Below are 19,405 nucleotides of genomic sequence, written 5' to 3' on the forward strand. Positions count from 1 at the left end.
CAGGTGGGGGTTAGGGGCAGAGCCACACAAGCATTTGAAGAGAGACAAAAAAAAAGTTAAAATAATCTCCACCTCCCCCCCTCACCCTCTCTCCCTCCATGAGCATTTACCTAGAATTTATGCAGCTCCTTATATTATTCTATCTCTGGTGAGCGTTGTTCCCATTCTGTCCACATTTCTCTAAACTTATCCTTTCTATTTTTAACCATAGAAATCCATCTTTCTGCCTCCATAATTAAATTAACTTCTCTCTTCCATTCAAGAATAGTTGGTCTTTTCTTCTGTTTCCATAGTCTAGGTATTAATAGTTTTGCCGCATTTAATAAATGAGGTGTAATACTATCCTTATATGATCCAATGGACCTCGCTGACCCATGGAATAAGAAGTTTAGAGGGGTCAATTCCATTTCCCCGGGAGACAGCCTTTCAACCCAGGGGGCAATTTCTTGCCCAAATTTTCTGATCTTTGGGCATGACCACCACAGGTGGAGTAAAGTACCCTCCTGTCCACATCCCCTCCAACACCTGTTGTCTGCATTCCTGTACACCTGTGCCAGTCTCACTGGGGTTCTATATCACCTCGATAGAAATGTATAAGACATCTCTTGAATCTGTGAGCTTATCGATGTATAGTGTGAGGAGTCAATAAGCTTTTTAATTTGTAGTGAGGTAAACCTGTGGTTTAGCTCTCCTTCCCAGTCTCTAATATAGTAGGGTGTTGTTTTTTTCCGGGTCCCTAGGACTAATATATACATTTGAGACAGTAAGGCCCAGATCCACGAAGAACTTACGGCGGCGTATCTATTGATACGCCGCGTAAGTTCTACAATGCACCAGCGTATCTTTGTTTTGTATTCACAAAACAAGATACGCCAGAATGTGGGCAAGATCCGACTGACGTACGTCTTAGTATGCTGTCGGGTCTTAGGTGCATATTTACGCTGGCCGATAGGTGGCGCTTCCGTTGATTTCCACGTAGAGTATGCAAATTAGCATATATACGCTGATTCTCAAATGTACGTCCGCCCGGCGCATTTTTTTACGACGTTTACGTAAGGCTTTTTTCGGCGTAACATTACCCCTGCTCTATGAGGCGTACGCAATGTTAAGTATGGACGTCGGACCAGCGTCAAATTTTTTACGTTTGCGTAAAACGTTCGTGAATAGGGCTTTGCGTAAATTATGTTCACGTCGTCTAGGCATTGAGCGGGCGTAATTTAATTTGAAAATTCGACGTGATACTGAGCGTGCATGCGCCGTTAGAAAAAAACGTCATTTACGTGGGGTAATGCTTAGTTTGTATAAAACACGCCCCCCTGTTCCTCATTTGATTTAGGCGCGCTTATGCCGGAACATTTACGCTACGCCGCCGTAACTTTAGACGCAAGTGCTTTGTGAATACAGCACTTGCCTCTCAAAGTTGCGGCGGCGTAGCGTAACTACGATACGCTACGCCTGCATAAATTTACGCCTATCTACGTGGATCTGGCCCTAAGTGTTTAGCCCTTGTTATCTTCACACCAGAGGTGGCTCTAGGCTTTGGGAGGCCTTAAGCAAAACTTAGACATGGGGGCCCATAATGGATAAAAAAACTCAAGCAGAGGCAAAATTAGGCGGCCGCAAGGCCCCTGTGAGTGCGAGGCCTTAGGCGACCGCCTAATTTGCCTAATTAAAAAGCCGCCTCGGCTTTACACATTTAGTTTCAAATATAGTAAGCTTATTTAGAGGTCTTATCACGGTTTTCCACTTGTGAAAGAAGCACACTAATTGATGGTACCTCCACTCCACCATTGGAACTGTTCCCAAGCTCTGTCTCAATTCTGGTAAGGGAGTCAGAATTCCACATGGGGCTAATTTGCCGCATGTAGTATCCCCGTCCTTCCCCCAGGCCTTCATCGATCCTACTTCCTCACCTGGAGGGAACCACGGGAATCCCTCCAGCGGAGTTAGGGGAGATATCCCGGGGGCATAATCTCCCAGTTGCTTTTTTTTTTCCATATCTTTAACGTATTGTGAGTTAAAGGTGACGTCCATTTTGAGAGCCCTCTATCTACCTTCGGGATCCAGGGTGTTTCTGCCAAATTCCTTCCTGCCATTATTTGCTGTAATTTTACCCATATTTTGTTTGAGTAATCGTGGTTCCAATTCAATATACGTACTAGTGCCATTGCCCTATAATATGATGCTACATCTGGCAACCCCACTCCGCCATCTGACTTTCCTCTACACAGAATATCATAGGCTAATCTGGGGCGTTTATCATTCCATACAAAGGACACGAAGGCCCTCCGTATGTCCTTAAAAAAACTCTGTGGAAGAAAAATTGGCACTGTATGTAAGAAGTAAGGGCCAGATTCACAGAACAGATACAACGGCGTATCTCCTGATACACCATCGTATCTCTTGTTCTATCTATGTGAATGATTCATAGAATCAGTTCCGCATAGATAGCCCTAAGATCCGACAGGTGTAATTGACTTGCACCGTCGGATGTTAGGATGCAGTACCTCGGCCGTCGCTGGGTGGAGTTCGCGTCGTATTCCAGCGTCGGGTATGCAAACTAGCAGTTACGGCGATCCACAAAGGTTTTTCCCGTCGTTACGTTGGCGCAATTCTTAGTTTCCCATCGCAAAGTTAGGGGTGCTATTAACATGGTGTAAAATTACTCCACCATGTTAAAGTATGCCCGTCGTTCCCGCGTCGCTTTTTAATTTATTTTTTTCCGGCGTAAGTACGTTACGCACGTCGCGATTCACAAACACGTCGCGCCGGCGTAATTTCGCGCAAAGCACGTCGGGAAAATTGCGAACGGAGCATGCGCAGTACGTCCGGCGCGGGAGCGCGCCTAATTTAAATGGTACCCGCCCCATTTGAATTGGGCGGGCTTGCGCCGGACGTGTTTACGATACACCGCCGCAAGTTTACAGATAAGTGCTTTGTGGGCACTTACACTGAAAACTTGCGGCCGTGTAACGTAAATGGGTTACGTTACACGGCCGCAATTCTATGTGAATCTGGCCCTAAATTATTTTAGGTAGTACTGTATACTCATCTTTATTGCATTCACCCTTCCGAACCAAGTTAATAACTGACCCTTCCATTTCTGAAGGTCTTCCTTTACCCCCTCCATCAAGGCACTATAATTCAAATAGTATAGAAGTTTTGGGTCAGGCGTTATATGCGTCCCTAAGTAGACCAAAAATGTTTTATTCCATAGAAAGTGATACGCGTCTTGCAGAGTCTTAGCCATACTTGAAGATATATGGCAGGGGAATAGTATAGACTTCTCAAAATTAATCTTAAAATTGGATAAAACTCCAAATCTAAATACTTCTACCATCAGAGCAGGTAGTGAGGTCTGTGGTGCGGACAGGTAGAACAACAGGTCATCAGCGTATGCCGAGACCTTATGTTCATCCGGCCCAATACACGTTCCCTGGATTCCATTGTTTTTCCTTATTTTACAGAGAAAAGGTTCCAATATCATCGCGAATAGTAATGGAGACAGAGGACACCCTTGTCTCACACCATTATATATTTGGAAGTAATTTGACAAAGTGCCATTCACCTTTACTCTTGCTCTCGTGAAAGCAAACAACGCCAGTACCCAGCCCATCATACGATCTCCCACTCTCATCCACTTCAGGACCTCCATCATAAATGCCCAGTTAACCCTGTCAAAAGCCTTTTCGGCATCATAGATAATATTATTCTAGGGGCTCTGTCCGGGCCATGTTGCATCCAGTGGAGGACATTCAATGCCCTTATGGTGTTGTCTCTGGCCTCACGGCCCTTCATAAAGCCCATTTGATCAGGGTGAACTAGCTTCACTAAATGATCCTGTAGTCTAAGTGCCAACATTTTTGATAGTAGTTTAGTGTCGGAATTTAACAAAGAAATTGGTCTATAATTGGCGCAGTGTTGGGGATCTTTTTCTGGTTTTGGAAGGACTGTAATGTGTGCCAATAAGGCTTCTGGAGGAAGTGGATTCAAAATGTTAATCGAGTTGAAGTAGTCACATATTGGGGCACCCAGGTTTGAAACAAATTTCTTATAGTATAGATTCGTAAAGCCATCTGGCCATGGGCTTTTCCCTATTGCCAAATTTGCTATTACTCCATTCACTTCTTCAACTGTGATCAGCCTATTTATTACCTCGTTGCTTCAGGCAGCAGCGAAGGTAACGCTGAGTCCGCAATATAGTCCCGGATCTCCCCCAATCGATATTCATTCAGGGCACTTGCCGATTTGTGCTGAATATTATATAAAGTCTCGTAAAATTTGTGGAATTCTGCCGCAATAGCCTGGGTTTCTACTATTTTTTTATTTTGTATTGTTAAATTATGAACATGTCTGGAGTCTTGTTGTTTTTTTAAAAAAGGCGACCGCATTTGTTTCCCTGTTCATAGAATCGATGCGCATAATATCTATATTTATTTCTGGTTTTATAATCTAGAAACTGTGTCAACTTACTTCGCGCATTTTCTTACCTCTTAGCATCTGCTGGATCTAGAGAAGATTTATGTTTTATCTCTATTTTATTTATTTCTTCCAGCAGATCTGTTACTTCTTTTTGTTTTTCTTTTTTTTTCCTTGACCCTAAAGCTATCAATTCCCCCCTAATCACCGATTTATGGGCCTCCCAAATAGCTTGTTCAGAGGTTTCCCCAGACACGTTAATTTTAAAAGTTAAATCCTCCACAATGCGACTGTCATCTAACAATGTCTCATTTAACCACCATGTTCGTTCCAGGTGGCCTATTGAGACTGGGTGTAAGGTCATAATGATAGGTGCATGGTCTGAAATCGTTATTGGTTCCATCGTACATGATCTGATCTTTTCTAAGTAGAACTGGTCCACAAAGAAAGATCTAGACAAGAGTACATATTGTGTATTTTGGAGTAGTAGCTATAGTCCTTTATCCCCTCGTGCATTAATCGCCATCCATCTACCAAGTGGGAAGATCGTAAGAGCTGTTTTAAATGTTTTAGGGCCTTACATGATATGGGTGTTTTGCCCGTTGATGTGTCTATACTTGGGTTTATTGCTAAATTAAAATCTCCCCCCAAAATCAAAAATCCTTCTCTATACTTCTTCAGTAATTTCAGAGTTTCTGTTTTTGGCGCATACACTGAGGCAAAGGTATAGCAATAGCCGTTCAATTTTGCCTTTAAGAAAAGGTAACGGCCTTCGGGATCTATTTGTGAGGATGTCACAATAACTGGGCATGTCTTTCTAAATGTTATTGTCACTCCCCTTGCCCTTGCGATCGGGAACGGAGCATGGAACCACTGATTAAATATGTGTAAGGGCATATTTGGTGTGGCCCCTTTCAAGAAATTTGTTTCTTGTAAAAAGGCCACATCTATTGCATAATGGTGTAACTCTTGCCAAAGACGGCCTCTTCTGGGGTCAATTTAAACCTCTAACATTATATGATATAACCTTTATTGGACCTGCCATCACTAGTTTTTATATATTCAAAACGCTTCAGCTACTAGCTGCTGTTTATCTCTATTCTGTTCCCCTGCCCATGTGAGAGAGAGGAGAGAGGGAGGCAGAGAGAGAGATAAAAAGAAGCAAAAAAAAAATTCCCCAAAAGAAATAAGGAAGGAAAAATGTCCTCATCCTCAGGCCTCTCTTTCCCCTAACCCAGTACTCTCCTTTGGGTTACCCCCTAATCGGAAGAGTTGTCCGCAGGGGGGTATACTCCCCCTCGCCGACCTCTCCACCTTTCTGCAATCTTACAGATTTTCGTGTCCCGTATATCGGACCTGGCCTACCGGGTAAAACACCCTTTTACCCCTCCCCCCATTACTCTACGTCCCTCCCCCTTTTACTCCCTCCCTTTAACCACATGCCCACTTCATAGTGGGACCCTTATATCTTCCCCCCCTGGTTTGCATCGGGTGGGGATATTAGGTTAATAGTCTCCTTTTTCCCCTTCCCCTCCCCTACCCCCCTATTATTACTCCACACCTAGTTCACCCCCAAATACCTCCAGATAGGGGCATTGGGTAACCATGACTTTTCCTCTCTACTATAGTCCCCCTCGTTTTCCCCAATACCCAACCACCTCCACATATAGATACCTCACATACCATATATGTGGTCCCTGCAACTCCCTTTTATCTATTTATTTTCCTCTTTGTTTTTCTTTCTCTCTCCTTCCCCTTCCCCTTTTCTTTTCCTTCTTTTCTCTAAGCCATATTACTCCAAGGTTGCTGGGGCTCTTATAATGTTAACTGCAAACCATGGTTTGGGTGGGTACTGAGGGGAAGGTATTATAGCCAATCCACCAAAAAAAACAAAAAACAAAAAGGGGGAGGGGGGAGGGAATCTATCATCTCCTTAAGCAATATAAACAGTACTTTTCACCCCTATATAATTTTCGACCAATTATGCCGACTTTTAATATGACTTCCCTAAATAGGGATCATAATATAAAATACATAAATAAAAATAAATAAATAAATAAAAAAAACTGTTTCACCTCTCTGATTAATACAAATGGTGCTCTTCACCCCTATGCAAACTTCAGTCATTATACCAACATTTATATTTTAACTTCCCTAAATAGGGAACACCCAAAAACATTTCCATATACCACTTTAAACAATTATATCAGTGTGTTAATAATTAATTTCAACCTTCTCCACAAAAATAAAAACAAAAAGGAAGTAGGTAGTGCCTCAAGTGTCCACATACCCTTTTCTCCCATATTATTTCATACACTTCTACCATTATTTATATAATTATTATCATGGATATAATATATATTAACATCATATTAACACATGAATATGCTTTGATCTAAACCATTCCATTGTAGCTCTGGCTGTATGTTTATGGTCGTTGTCCTGCTGGAAGGTGAACCTCCACCCAGGGCCAACTCTACCATGGGACCTGATGGTACCATTGTACCAGGCGGCACTTTCAGAGGGGCGGCATATTACCGCCCACCATCTGATCCGCCCACTCCACTCCCCGCTCCACTGAACCAGCAAATTGCCACCCGCCCGCTCCACTGATGCAAAGTGATGCCCACCTGTCACCCGCTCCACCTGTTCTGCCCGCACGCTCCATTCACCTCCATTCAGAACAGGGGAACATTCAGCAGGCGGGACAATTGGCATGTGAGCAGGAAGTGACACAAGGAGGCAGTTTTCTCACCCACCCTCCCTATTTGTTGTGCGTTTTGGTGTTGTGCGTTTGTTTTCTTTTATTTCAGGTCACGGACAAGGGTCGTCATAACAGCTTTGGCGGTGTTCGTTGGTCTTTGATGGTGGCAGTTAACAGATGTGATGGAAGTGGTGGTGGGCTCATCGGTGGGATGGGCCCCTTATGGGGGTTATTCCAGTGGAACGGTGTCCGCTGGAATACAGTTATAGTTGCACTGCGGGAAAAAGGGGTTGTCTCCAAGCTGGTTACAGCTGGGGGCCGGTTATGGTTAATGGTACCGCAGTGCAGTGGTGAAATTAAGGTCTAAGCCGGGTTGCCGTCAAAGACCAATAAACTGGGTTAATAAAAGTTGTTTTTGTTAAATTGTTAATGAAGGAAAATTTTGTAATATTTAATTAATTACATTTAACTATTTAAGTGTTTAACATAAATAGGCTGTTATGGCCATTTTACTCCAACATCTGTGTCTCTCGTTAATGGTAGAATGGGGTAAGTTAATATTAAGAAGGGGGGGGGTTATGGGGATAAGGTTGGTCTATCTAAACTACACTAGCCATGTGCAGTGTTAGTTTTCTGCCAAACAAAACGTTTTGCTTTTAGACTAAAAAGTTAAATTTTGGTCTCATCTGACCAGAGCATCTTCTTCCACATGTTTGCTGTGTCCCCCACATGGCTTCTCACAAACTTCAAACAGGACTTCTTATGGCTTTCTTTCAACAATGGCTTTCTTCTTGCCACTCTTCCATAAAGGCCAGATTTGTGGAGTGCACGACTAAAGCCCCATACACACTATCAGTTTTCCTGATGGTTTTCTCTTCAGGTTTACCAAAACCATCTAATATGAGGTCAAACCTTAAGCGTTTCAATTTGAATGCAATCAGGCAGGTCCTTGTACTACATGGTTTTGGTAAACCTGAAGAGAAAACCAGCAGGAAAACTGATAGTGTGTATGGGGCTTAATAGTTGTACTGTGGACAGATACCATAGGCCTCTTGGCTGCTTCTCTGGTTAATTCTCTCCCTGCCCGACCTGTCAGTTTAGGTGGACGGCCATGTTTTGGCAGGTTTGCAGTTGTGCCATACTCTTTCCATTTTTCAATGATGGATTGAACAGTGCTCCATGAGATGGTTAAAGCTTTGGATATTTATTTATAACCTAACCCTTCTTTAAACTTCTCCATAACTTTATCCGTGACCTGTCTGGTGTGTTCTTTGGCCTTCGTGATGCTGTTTGTTCACTAAGGTTTTCAAACAAACCTCTAAGGGCTTCACAGAACAGCTGTATTTATACTGAGATTAAATTACACACAGGTGGACTCTATTTACTAATTAAGTGACTTCTGAAGGCAATTGGTTTCACTAGATTTTAGTTAGGGGTATCAGGGTGAAGAGGGCTGAGTATAAATGCACGCCACACTCTTCAGATATTTATTTGTAAAACCTTTTGAAAGCCATTTATAATTTTCATTCTACTTCACAATTATGTGCCACTTTGTGTTTTGGTCTATCACATAAAATCTCAATAAAATACATTTATGTTTTTGGTTGTAACATGACAAAACGTGGAATGATTTTAAGAGGTATGAATACTTTTTCAAGGCACTGTATATGTATATGCATATATGTATGTATGTATGTATACATGTAGATGTGTGTACTATCTCATGATTACATTATTCCCAATCATCATTTTCTTGCAAAATATGCTGATCTTGTATGGTCTGTGTATACAATAATTTGACCTTTACATGTGAACGTGCATGTATATTTATGGTACTGTATATATGTGTGTAAATTTATTACCATATGTCTGATTATAATTTTCCTTTAGATTATATCTAATCTATATACTTTGGCCCAGATTCAAGAAGCACTTGCGCCCGTGCAACCATAGGTTGCGCGGCGCAAGTGCTTACTTGCTCGGGTGTAACGAGTGCTCCTGATTCAGGAACCTCGTTACACCGACTGCAGCCTAGGATATGACAGACATAAGCCTCCTTATGCCTTCATATCTCAGGCTGCATTCTTGCGTTGGCCGCTAGGGGGCGCGGCCATTGTGATCGGCGTATAGTATGCAAATTGCATACTACCACCGATTCACAAAAGTTGCGCGGGCCCTGCGCACGCAAGGTACGGAGTTTCCGTACGGCGACTTTAGCGCAAGGTTGCTCCTGCTATAGCAGGGGCAACCAATGCTAAAGTATAGCCACCCTTCCCGCTTGTGAAATTTAAATTTCACGTCGTTTACGTAAGTGATTCGTGAATGGCGCTGGACGCTATTCACGTTCACTTAGAAGCAAGTGACGTCCTTGCGACGTCATTTGCCGCAATGCACGTCGGGAAAGTTTCCCGACAGAGCATGCGCTGTTCGCTCGGCGCGGGAGCGCGCCTAATTTAAATGATTCCCACCCCCGGCGGGATCATTTACATTAGGCAGCCTTACGCCCGGCTATTTAGCATATCGCCCGCGCAATTTACGGAGCTACTGCTCCGTGAATCGCGGGCATTTCAAAATATTTGCGTGGGCGCAGAGCAAAACTCGTTGCCCTTTGCCCACGCAAATATTGCACGGATCTACCTGAATCTGGCCCAGTATGTATATGGGCATGTTTGCATTTTATGCTTTCCATTTATTCCTATTGTACATGCGGCAGAGCAGCTGGTCATTGTGGTCCTTTGATCGTGGCTCCAGCTAAATGCCTCCAGTCCAGACCATTGTCTATGCTATGTGCCATTTACCAACACAATTAGATACAGCAACAAGAGGGGGGAGAAGGGATGTAGCATTACATTACATTATCTCAATGCCAGCTTGTCCCTGGATCTCCAGTCTCTTCTGGGCCATAATCTGTGGGTAAGAGCCCCGCCCACCGTCCCTTCCAAAACACACAGTGACAGTGGGTTCTGTCACAGCATGGTTTTTCCAGGGCTTCTCCAGGCTCTGGAGCTGGCCATCACCAAGCGCAGCAGCCGGAACTGATGCCAGCGGTCCTGCAGGGTGGATGCAGGAGGGACCGACGTCTACATGGCATCAGGCTTCCTATCTGTGACAGACTCGACGAGGTGACACCGAGATATGACCTTTCACAGTAGACGTCCCGTCTCCGCTCACCTGCTATACAATATACATTATCATAAGTGTAAACACAGGACATCTTCACACAATAGGAGGGTCAATTAGCACAGAGAACAGAGAGATGGCTGGAGGTTACGGCATTAGCATCTAACAGTATGAATGAGTCACTCTTACAATTAACCCGTTGAGTTCAGAATCAACAACCAGTAAATAGTTCTTTACAGATATCCTGGAATATATTGTGGATAATAATTACATAATAATCCCATCACAGGTAGTCCAAGGTATCATTTCTCAGTCATTCTATGCCCCTAGTGGACATAGGATGATTTTAGACATAAGAGGGTCCGAGTCTGTCACACTATCATGGGGGGAAAATGCATACCAATTACCAAGACATCAGTCTGAAAATCATCCAAAGTATTCTCAAAGAAAGCAAGGAGTGCAAGCTCAGTCAGCTGGAACTACAGCCAAATCTGCTCCTACCAAACTTCTGGAAAAGTTGGTAGGCCGCTCACCCATTGTACTTCTGTAAGTGGAAGGTATCCATATAAGAGCCCTCCTCAGCTCTGGTGCACAAGTGACCCTTTTTACAGAGACTTCCATGGTGAGCATCAGAAACATTTGCCCTTGCAAGAACTGAAAGATTTAGTGATCTGAAGCATTGGAGCAGAGAAGTTTCCCTGTGATGGATATCTACAAATCAAGTTGTCGTTTGACTTTTAAGTCATTGGATAACCAGGGACCTTCAACACACTAGTCATTGACCCTCAGGGTCCACCACAAGCTATTGATCATGGTTATGAATAGGGATGAGCCGAACACCCCCCGGTTCGGTTCGCATCAGAACCTTCAAACGGACCGAACGTTCGTGCGAACTTTAGAACCCCATTGAAGTCTATGGGACTTGAACGTTCAAAATCAAAAGTGCTAATTTTAAAGTCTAATATGCAAGTTATTGTCCTAAAACGTGTTTGGGGACCCGGGTCTTGCCCCAGGGAACATGTATCAATGCCAACAAAAAGTTTTTAAAATGGCCGTTTATTCGGGAGCAGTGATTTTAATGATGCTTAAAGTACAAAAAAATTTAATGAAAGCTAATGGTTTGGGCTTTAAAGGCACACGGTACAATTTGTATGAAAAAACTAGAAAATTTATTGGTATGAAATATCATAACCAGGGGGTAACCTCACGGATGTTTATGTAACTCTGGGCTCTAAGGACTTTGTTTACTGCCATTGCCTGTAACCTCCTCCTTTTTATGGATTGAGGACCTCTAGGCTGGCTATCGGTTTGGCAGATTTGCCCATCTGCCCACTACTGTTCAGCCCACCTTACCTAGCATACAAACCACCGTTTGACCATACCCCTGGATCAGATAATTGCATTGTTGCATATCAGCAATTGACTGCCCTACCATCCTACGCAATTTTGCCCTCATGTTAATGATATTACCCCTCTACTAGGCTGGATCAGTTATTTTCTGAATATACAGCTTTTGTGGGGCTAACGCACGACCGTACGTTGCCTACCCTCAACGCGGCCCAATTACTCAAATATCTATGCTCCTGAGGAAGCGATATTCCAAAGTGCGCAACATGTAGAGCAAGCCCTCCATATCCTCCGGATCACTACTTGGGTTACACATTATAAGATTGTATCTATGACTCTGCTTTATATTTAAGCCTCTGTATACTGAGATCATATAATTACTGTGATAACCTGTATAGAACCAGCTATTCATTTAATTTCTATTTTGATTTTATGTTTATAACTGATTTTATGATATTTCATACCAATAAATGTTCTAGTTTTTTCATACAAATTGTACCGTGTGCCTTTAAAGCCCAAACCACTAGCTTTCATTCAAATTCCCTTAATATCGGGGCGGTGGCACACTTCAAGATTGGTGCATTCGCAGCATCACCCTGCGATTAATGCACATTAAATTAGGCCCTTTTTCTCTAAAATAACGTAAAAAAAAGTGAAATATTCCTTTAAATATCGTACCTGCTGGGTATCTATAGTATGCCTGTGAAGTGGCACTTGTTTTCCAGGTTTAGAACTGTCCCTGCACAGAATGACTTTAATATAGGAAAAAAGTCATTTAAAACTGCTTGTGGCTTTAATGTAATGTCTGGTCCCTGCAATATGGATGAAAATCGTTGAGAAAAATAGCATGGGTCCCCCCCCCCAGGTCATTGCCAGCCCCTTTGGCCCTATATACTTTGAACAGCAGTGTACATTCAGTGCAAACAAGACAGGGACTGTAGGTTTGTTGTTAAGTAGAATCTGTTTGTAATTTTGAACTGGTACATTTTTAAAGTGTAGCTCCAGCCAAAAAATCTATCTTTTTGGAAAACATAGAGAAGGGTTATCATCCCTGTAACATTTGTTTTGCTGTCTGTGTATCTGTTCAGAAGATTTCCCTTCACTTTCTGTCTCAATGACAAATGTTTTTTTGAAAATGTTTTTTTTTTTGTGAAACAAGGATTGGTGATAAAGCATCAGTGGACAGGAGACACCTCTTACAGAAGAGAATTACCCTTCCTAGGGGTAGATTTTTGCTCTCACTTCCTGTTATCTCATTCCGTTTGCAAGTAGGAGTCGTTTGTAAGTTGGATGTTTAAGAGTTGGGGCCTGCCGTATATACTCTGCAGAAATTTGGGCCCTAGGTGTTGGTGTTGCCACAACACTATAAGCCCTCACAGTTAGTCTTGTGGGCGCTGGAACGCCCTGCTGTAAACTATTATATCAAGAATTGTAATTACATGCCTCTGTTGAACAGGGGCAGAAAAATTGGGCCTTAGGCACTGGTTCCACAACACAGCAATCCCTCACAGATACTCTAGTTGGAGCACACTAATGAGCCCTGCTGCAAAGTATTGCATCAAAAATTTTAATTACATGCCCCTGTTAAACAGGGGCAGACAAATTGGGCCTTAGGCACTGGTGCTGGTGCCACAACACTGCAACCCATCACAGATACTCAAGTTGGAGCACAGGAATGAGCCCTGCTGCAAAGTATTGCATCAAAAATTGTAATTACACACCCCTGTTGAACAGGGGCAGAAAAATTGGGCCTTAGCCACTGGTGGCGGTGCCCAGAACCAAAAATATTCTTACAAGCTATCAGCATGATCATTGAGGAGGAAAAGGATAGTCACTCAGCATGACAGGATAGTCACTGAGCATCAGCATAGGCAGTCTTGAAGAGATCTGACATTTCCCAAAAAAAATATTCAGTTACATCAGCATCAGGTGCTTGGTAGCTGGTGGTGATCCAAGCCGATTCTCGATCGACCGAGTCGGTGGAGAGGCGCACCCTGTGATTGGTTACAAAGCCTCCAGCAGCACTGAATGTGCGTTCCGAAAGAACACTGGATGCAGGACAGGCCAGTAGCTCAATTGCATACTGTGCAAGCTCTGGCCAGTGATCCATCCTCAAGATCCAGTAAGCCAAAGGATTTTTGGTGGGAAAGGTGCCCAAGTCTGATCTTGCCCCTAGGTATTCCTGCACCATGTAAAACAGACGCTGGCGGTGGTTGCTGGAACCAATCATACCTTGGGGCTGCGGAATAAAAAAATGTCTGAACGCATCGGTCAGATGGCCAACCTTCTCCACCGCTCCTTCTTTGACTGACCAAAGCCACAGCAACACATTGTCCAGGACCAGGATTTTTTTTAACCTCCCAGTCTCTGGGAACGCGTTGCACAGACCTCTCTGCCAGACCTCCCAAAGATGTTTCATCTTCTGCTCCCTCTGCGCTGCAAGATAAGGTCCGCAACCTTACCCTTGTAACGTGGATCAAGGAGGGTTGCCAGCCAGGAATGATCTCTCGCTCCTTGATAGCACGAATACGAGGATACTTCCGCAGGCTTTGCAAGATCAGGGAGGCCATGCAGCGTAGGTTTACTGAGGCATTCAGTCCTCTGAGTCACTGAGGACGACATGATCCACAGCCATCGCCTCCCAGCCACGTACAAGTCCATGGGTTTCTTGGGACTGTAATTGATCCCTTGAAGACTGCTGCTGATGCTCAGTGCTAGGCTCCACCTCCATGCTGACACAATCCTCCTCCTCCTCTTCCTGTGTGATAGGGGGGCAAGCAGGAACACTGTCTGGATAAAGGGGGCCTTGAGAGGTAAGGAAGTCCTCCTCTTCCTCCCTCTGTTCTGCCTCAAGTGCCCTGTCCGTTATTCCACGTAGCGTGTGCTCCAACAGGTGGATAAGAGGGAAAGTGTTACTGATGCATGCACTGTCACTGCTCACCATCCTCGGGGCCTCCTTAAATGGTGAAAGGGCAGTGCATGCATTCCTGATCATGGCCCACTGGCGTGGGGGGAAAAACAAGCTCCCCTGACCCTGTCCTGGTGCCATATTGGCACAGATACTCATTGATGGCCCTTTGCAGCATGTGCCAATGTAAAGTTCCACCTGGTGGGCATGTCACAGATTAGGCGGTTCTTGGGCAGGTTGTATTCCTTTTGGAGGTCAGCCAGCCGAGCACTGGCATTATATGACCATCGGAAATGAACACAGAGTTTCCTGGCCTGCTTCAGGACATCCTGTAAGCCCAGGTACCTACCCAAGAACTGCTGCACCACCAAGTTAAGGACATGAGCAAAACAGGGCACATGGGTCAGTTGTCCCTGTCGGAGGGCGGAGAGGAGGTTGGTGCCATTGTCGCAAACCACCGTTCCTGGCTTAAGCTGGCATTGGCGTCAACCACCTTTGAGCCTGCTTCTGCAGAGCTGACAGAACCTCTGCCCCAGTATGGCTCCTGTCAACTAAGCACACCAGCTCAAGCACCGCATGGCATATTTTTTGCCTTTGTACCTGTGTAGCCCCTTGAACGCCTACGGAGGCCACAGAGGAAGAAGAGGAGGGGGTGGAGGAGAGAGGTGTGTCACAATCACCAGTAGTAGCATTTTGGAGGCGTGGTGGCAGAACAACCTCTAACACTACTGTACCTTGTCCTGCATCCTTCCCAGCTGCCATCAGAGTCACCCAATGCGCCGTGAAAGACAGGTAACGTCCCTGTCCATGCCTGCTGGACAATGAGTTAGTGGTAATATGCACTTTACCACTGACCACCCTGTCCAGCGAGGCATGGACATTGCCTTCCACATGCCGTTATAGAGCCGGAATCACCTTCCGTGAGAAAAAGTGGCGTTTGGGAACCTGCCACTGAGGTACTGCACATTCCACAAACTCACGGAAGGGGGCAGTGTCTACCAACTGAAAAGGCAGCAGTTGAAGTGCTAGCAATTTGGCTAAGCTAGCATTCAACCGCTGGGCATGTGGATGGCTGGGAGCGAACTTCTTTCGGCGCTGCAGCAGCTGGGGCAAAGAAATTTGCCTGGTACAATCTGACGTTGGTGTACCGATAGTAGATTGCCCGCAAGTACTTGGCTGTGACACACCTAATTCTACACCTTTAGTCCTATCAGTGGAGGCTTCAGAGAGGACTGAAGGTATAGTGGGGTTGGAGATCCCAGCTGATGAGGAGCAAGGAGAGATCTGCTTTGTTCTTTGGTGTGGGTCTTTGAGGTACGCTTGCCAACAAACTGCATGGCAGGTCGACATATGCCTGGTCAAGCATGTGGTGCCCAAGCGGGTGATGTTTTGGCCATGCAAGATACGCTTGTGACATATGTTGCAAATAGCAGTGGTGCGATCTGATGCACTCGTCTCAAAAAAGGCCCACCCCCTCTCTCTGGGCTCACGTTACTGCCTTCCTCTAGCTGGGTACCATCATCGGAGCCTTCAAAACGCTGCACATCCTCCTGCAGCATGTACCCAACACTGTGGTCAAACAGTTCGGGGGACTCCTCAGTACATGGTGGGGCTAGAGAAGGAGTGACTGATGCCATTGAGCAGAGAGAAGAGGTCGTGTTGGCAGTTGCTTTGCCAGACAAAGTACCCTGAGCCTGGGTGAGAGAGAATGAGGAGGATGAGGAGGATGAGGACGGCTTGGTCATCCACTCTACCAAGTGTTCGGCATGTTGCAGCTCAACATGGCCAGCTGCCGAAAAAAGGACGAGTGTATCCCACGGCCACGTGCTGCTGAGGATGCACCGTGTCCACGACCAGCACTGTTGCCTCTTGACACAGAGCTTGCTTGCTCTCTTTTATCGGCTCGTGACTCTCTGCCTCTCCTTGTTGTCCTTCCAGACATAGCAATGGCCTGCAGGGAGATGTAGCTGCACAAATACTGACAATACTTGCTGATCACTGCCTGTGGTATTAATATGAGAACACTAGCAATTGTATTCACGTAGCTTTAGGTTGCACACTGTGCACATGAGACACTACACCAAGTGAAAATACTTGCAGATCCCTGCCTGTGGTATTAATATGAGAACACCAGCAATTGTATTCACATAGCTTTAGGTGCACACTGTGCAGATGAGACACTACACCAAGTGAAAATGCTTGCAGATCCCTGCCTGTGGTATTAATATGAGAACACCAGCAATTGTATTCCCGTAGCGTTAGGTGCACACTGTGCAGATCAGACACTACACCAAGTGAAAATACTTGCAGATCCCTGTGGTATTAATATGAGAACACCAGCAATTGTATTCCCGTAGCGTTAGGTGCACACTGTGCAGATCAGACACTACACCAAGTGAAAATACTTGCTGATCACTGTCTGTGGTATTAATATGAGAACACCAGCGATTGTATTCACGTAGCTTTAGGTGCACACTGTGCAGAGGACACAGTACACCAAGTGAAAATACTTGCTGATCACTGCCTGTGGTATTAATATGAGAACACCAGCAATTGTATTCACGTAGCTTTAGGTGCACACTGTGCAGATAACACAGTACACCAAGTGAAAATACTTGCTGATCTCTGCCTGTGGTATTAATACAAAAACACCAGCAATTGTATTCACGTAGCTTTAGGTGCACACTGTGCAAAGGACACATTACACCAAGTGAAAATACTGTAGCTAGCACAATCACCAGGAACATACAGGAACTGGTATAGCTAAACTCAATACATTGTATAAATATATATACAACACCTGGGATGCATATATATCCTCTACACACTGTAACTGTAACAGACTCGCCTGCCTGCCTGCTCTATCTAACTCAAAATAAATGACACTGTCTCTTTCTCTCTGTCTGTCTTTAACCACTGCAACACACTACACAAGGGCGCCATGGAGGCGGCCTTATATAGTGTGGGGCGTGTACTAAACCCCCTGAGACATAATTGGCCAAAGCTACCCTGGCTTTGGCCAATTATGGCTCTCCGTTTTTTGCACGCTGTGATTGTCCAAACCACACACCTAGGAGGCAAAGAGTATGATTGCATATATTGGGTATTGAGAGATTATCAGCAATACAGGCTATAAGTGCAGACCAGAAAGGCTTCAAGCTTGGGCAAGACCATATAGAATGATATGAGTCTCCCCAGAGCCGGATTACCAAATAGGCCGAGCAGGCACCAGCCTATGGGCCCCACCCTATTTAAGGGCCCCGCAATAATGGATCAAAATAATATTGATTTGATATTGAAAGAAATTTACAGTGAAGCTTTGTTAGATTGTTTATGAAAGATACAAAAGAAATCAACTCAAAGAAATAAAAACTTTGCATTAAAGACTCCATAGAGAAAATACTGTATAATGTAATATACCCAATAACAACTTAAAGGCCCAGATTCACAAAGGACTTACGACGGTGTATCTCCACGTACGCCGTCGTAAGTCCGAATGTGCGCCGTCGTATCTTTGCGACTGATTCATAGAATCAGATACGCCTCACTGTTGCCAAGATATGAGCGGCGTAATTCTCCTACACTGTCGTATCTTGGGGTGCATATTTACGCTGGCCACTAGGGGCGCTTCCGTATATTTCAGCATCGAATATGCAAATGAGCTAGATACGCCGATTCATGAACGTACTTGCGCCCGGCTTATTAAAATACGCTGTATACGTAAGGCGTACGACCAGCGTAACTTTACCCCTCATAAAGCAGGGGTAAGTCATGTTAAGGTATGAACGTCGGAAACGTCGGAACATCGTCGTATTTTACGTCGTTTGCGTAAGTCGTACGTGAATGGGGATGGGCGTAGGTTACGTTCACGTCGACTAAGCATTGACGTGATACTGAGCATGCGCGCATGCGCCATTCGTTAGGCGCGTCATTTACGTGGGGTCGCGATTCATTTTCATACAACACACCCCCTACCAGCCTACTTTGAATTACGCGGGCTTACGCCGGCCCATTTACACTACGCCGCTGCAACTTACGGAGCAAGTGCTTTGTGAATACTGCACTTGCCTGTCTAAGTTGTGGCGGCGTAGCGTAAATAGGATACGCTACGCCCAACTAAAGATACGCCATTGTATCTGAATCTGGCCCAAAGTACGTAAACCAGACATCAAGTTCACATTTCAATTTGTCTCTTAAAAGCTCATCTTCTTTCAGCCGTTAGTTTATTAAAAATGTTGGTGCAACCAATGTATATGTAATGTGCAGTATCCGTGGTCATCTCCATCTAGCGGCCAATGTGCACACTACTTAGTTCATTGTTATCCCACTAGAGCATTCGCACGTTAAAAACCTTCAAAAACCTGCGGGGACGGGCAATGTTTCAACTGCCTAGAGACCTCCATAGAGTTTAATCCAGCACCCATTTCCATATAGCATATTAAACAGGTATGGGAGCCTAGAGTCTGTCGCTAGAGGAGATAAACATGGAGAAATGTGAGGAGAAGAAATCACTCTGCAGAATGGTCTAGAATATCCTAGGACCATCTAGCTTTTGTGGTAGTGGCCTAAAGACTATTTCAGAAAGAAGTTTAGTATGCAGGCTCACAGATGATTACATTTAGTAATAAAGCACAGTTTGATAAAAAAGGTTTATCAATTTGTTAAGGGTGCAAGGGCCCAAGGGCCCATTCACTACTTCTCTACTTCCCATGTGCATTAACACATATGTTAATTAAGAAAAAAAATCTGCATTGAGGCGCATTAGGTTAAGGTGTCCAATTGACTTTAAATAAGTAATAAGTCTCAATGCATGAAAAAATGTATGTGCACTATTTTTTACAACACCGCACACTACAAATGCCAGCATGTGCACTCATTGTGGTCTGCTGCAGTGATTTGTCCTATAC

The 19,405-nt window shown here is 44.5% G+C and overlaps 1 protein-coding gene across 1 annotated transcript in view; it reads right to left on the minus strand.

The window, feature by feature from the left end:
* The window catches only part of LOC120909269 (membrane-spanning 4-domains subfamily A member 8-like), a 160,221-nt gene that overhangs the window by 98,582 nt on the left and 42,234 nt on the right, over nt 1-19,405 (minus strand). The window lies entirely within an intron of this gene.

This window comes from Rana temporaria, chromosome 8 (assembly GCF_905171775.1).
Source record: "Rana temporaria chromosome 8, aRanTem1.1, whole genome shotgun sequence".
NCBI lineage: Eukaryota > Metazoa > Chordata > Amphibia > Anura > Ranidae > Rana > Rana temporaria.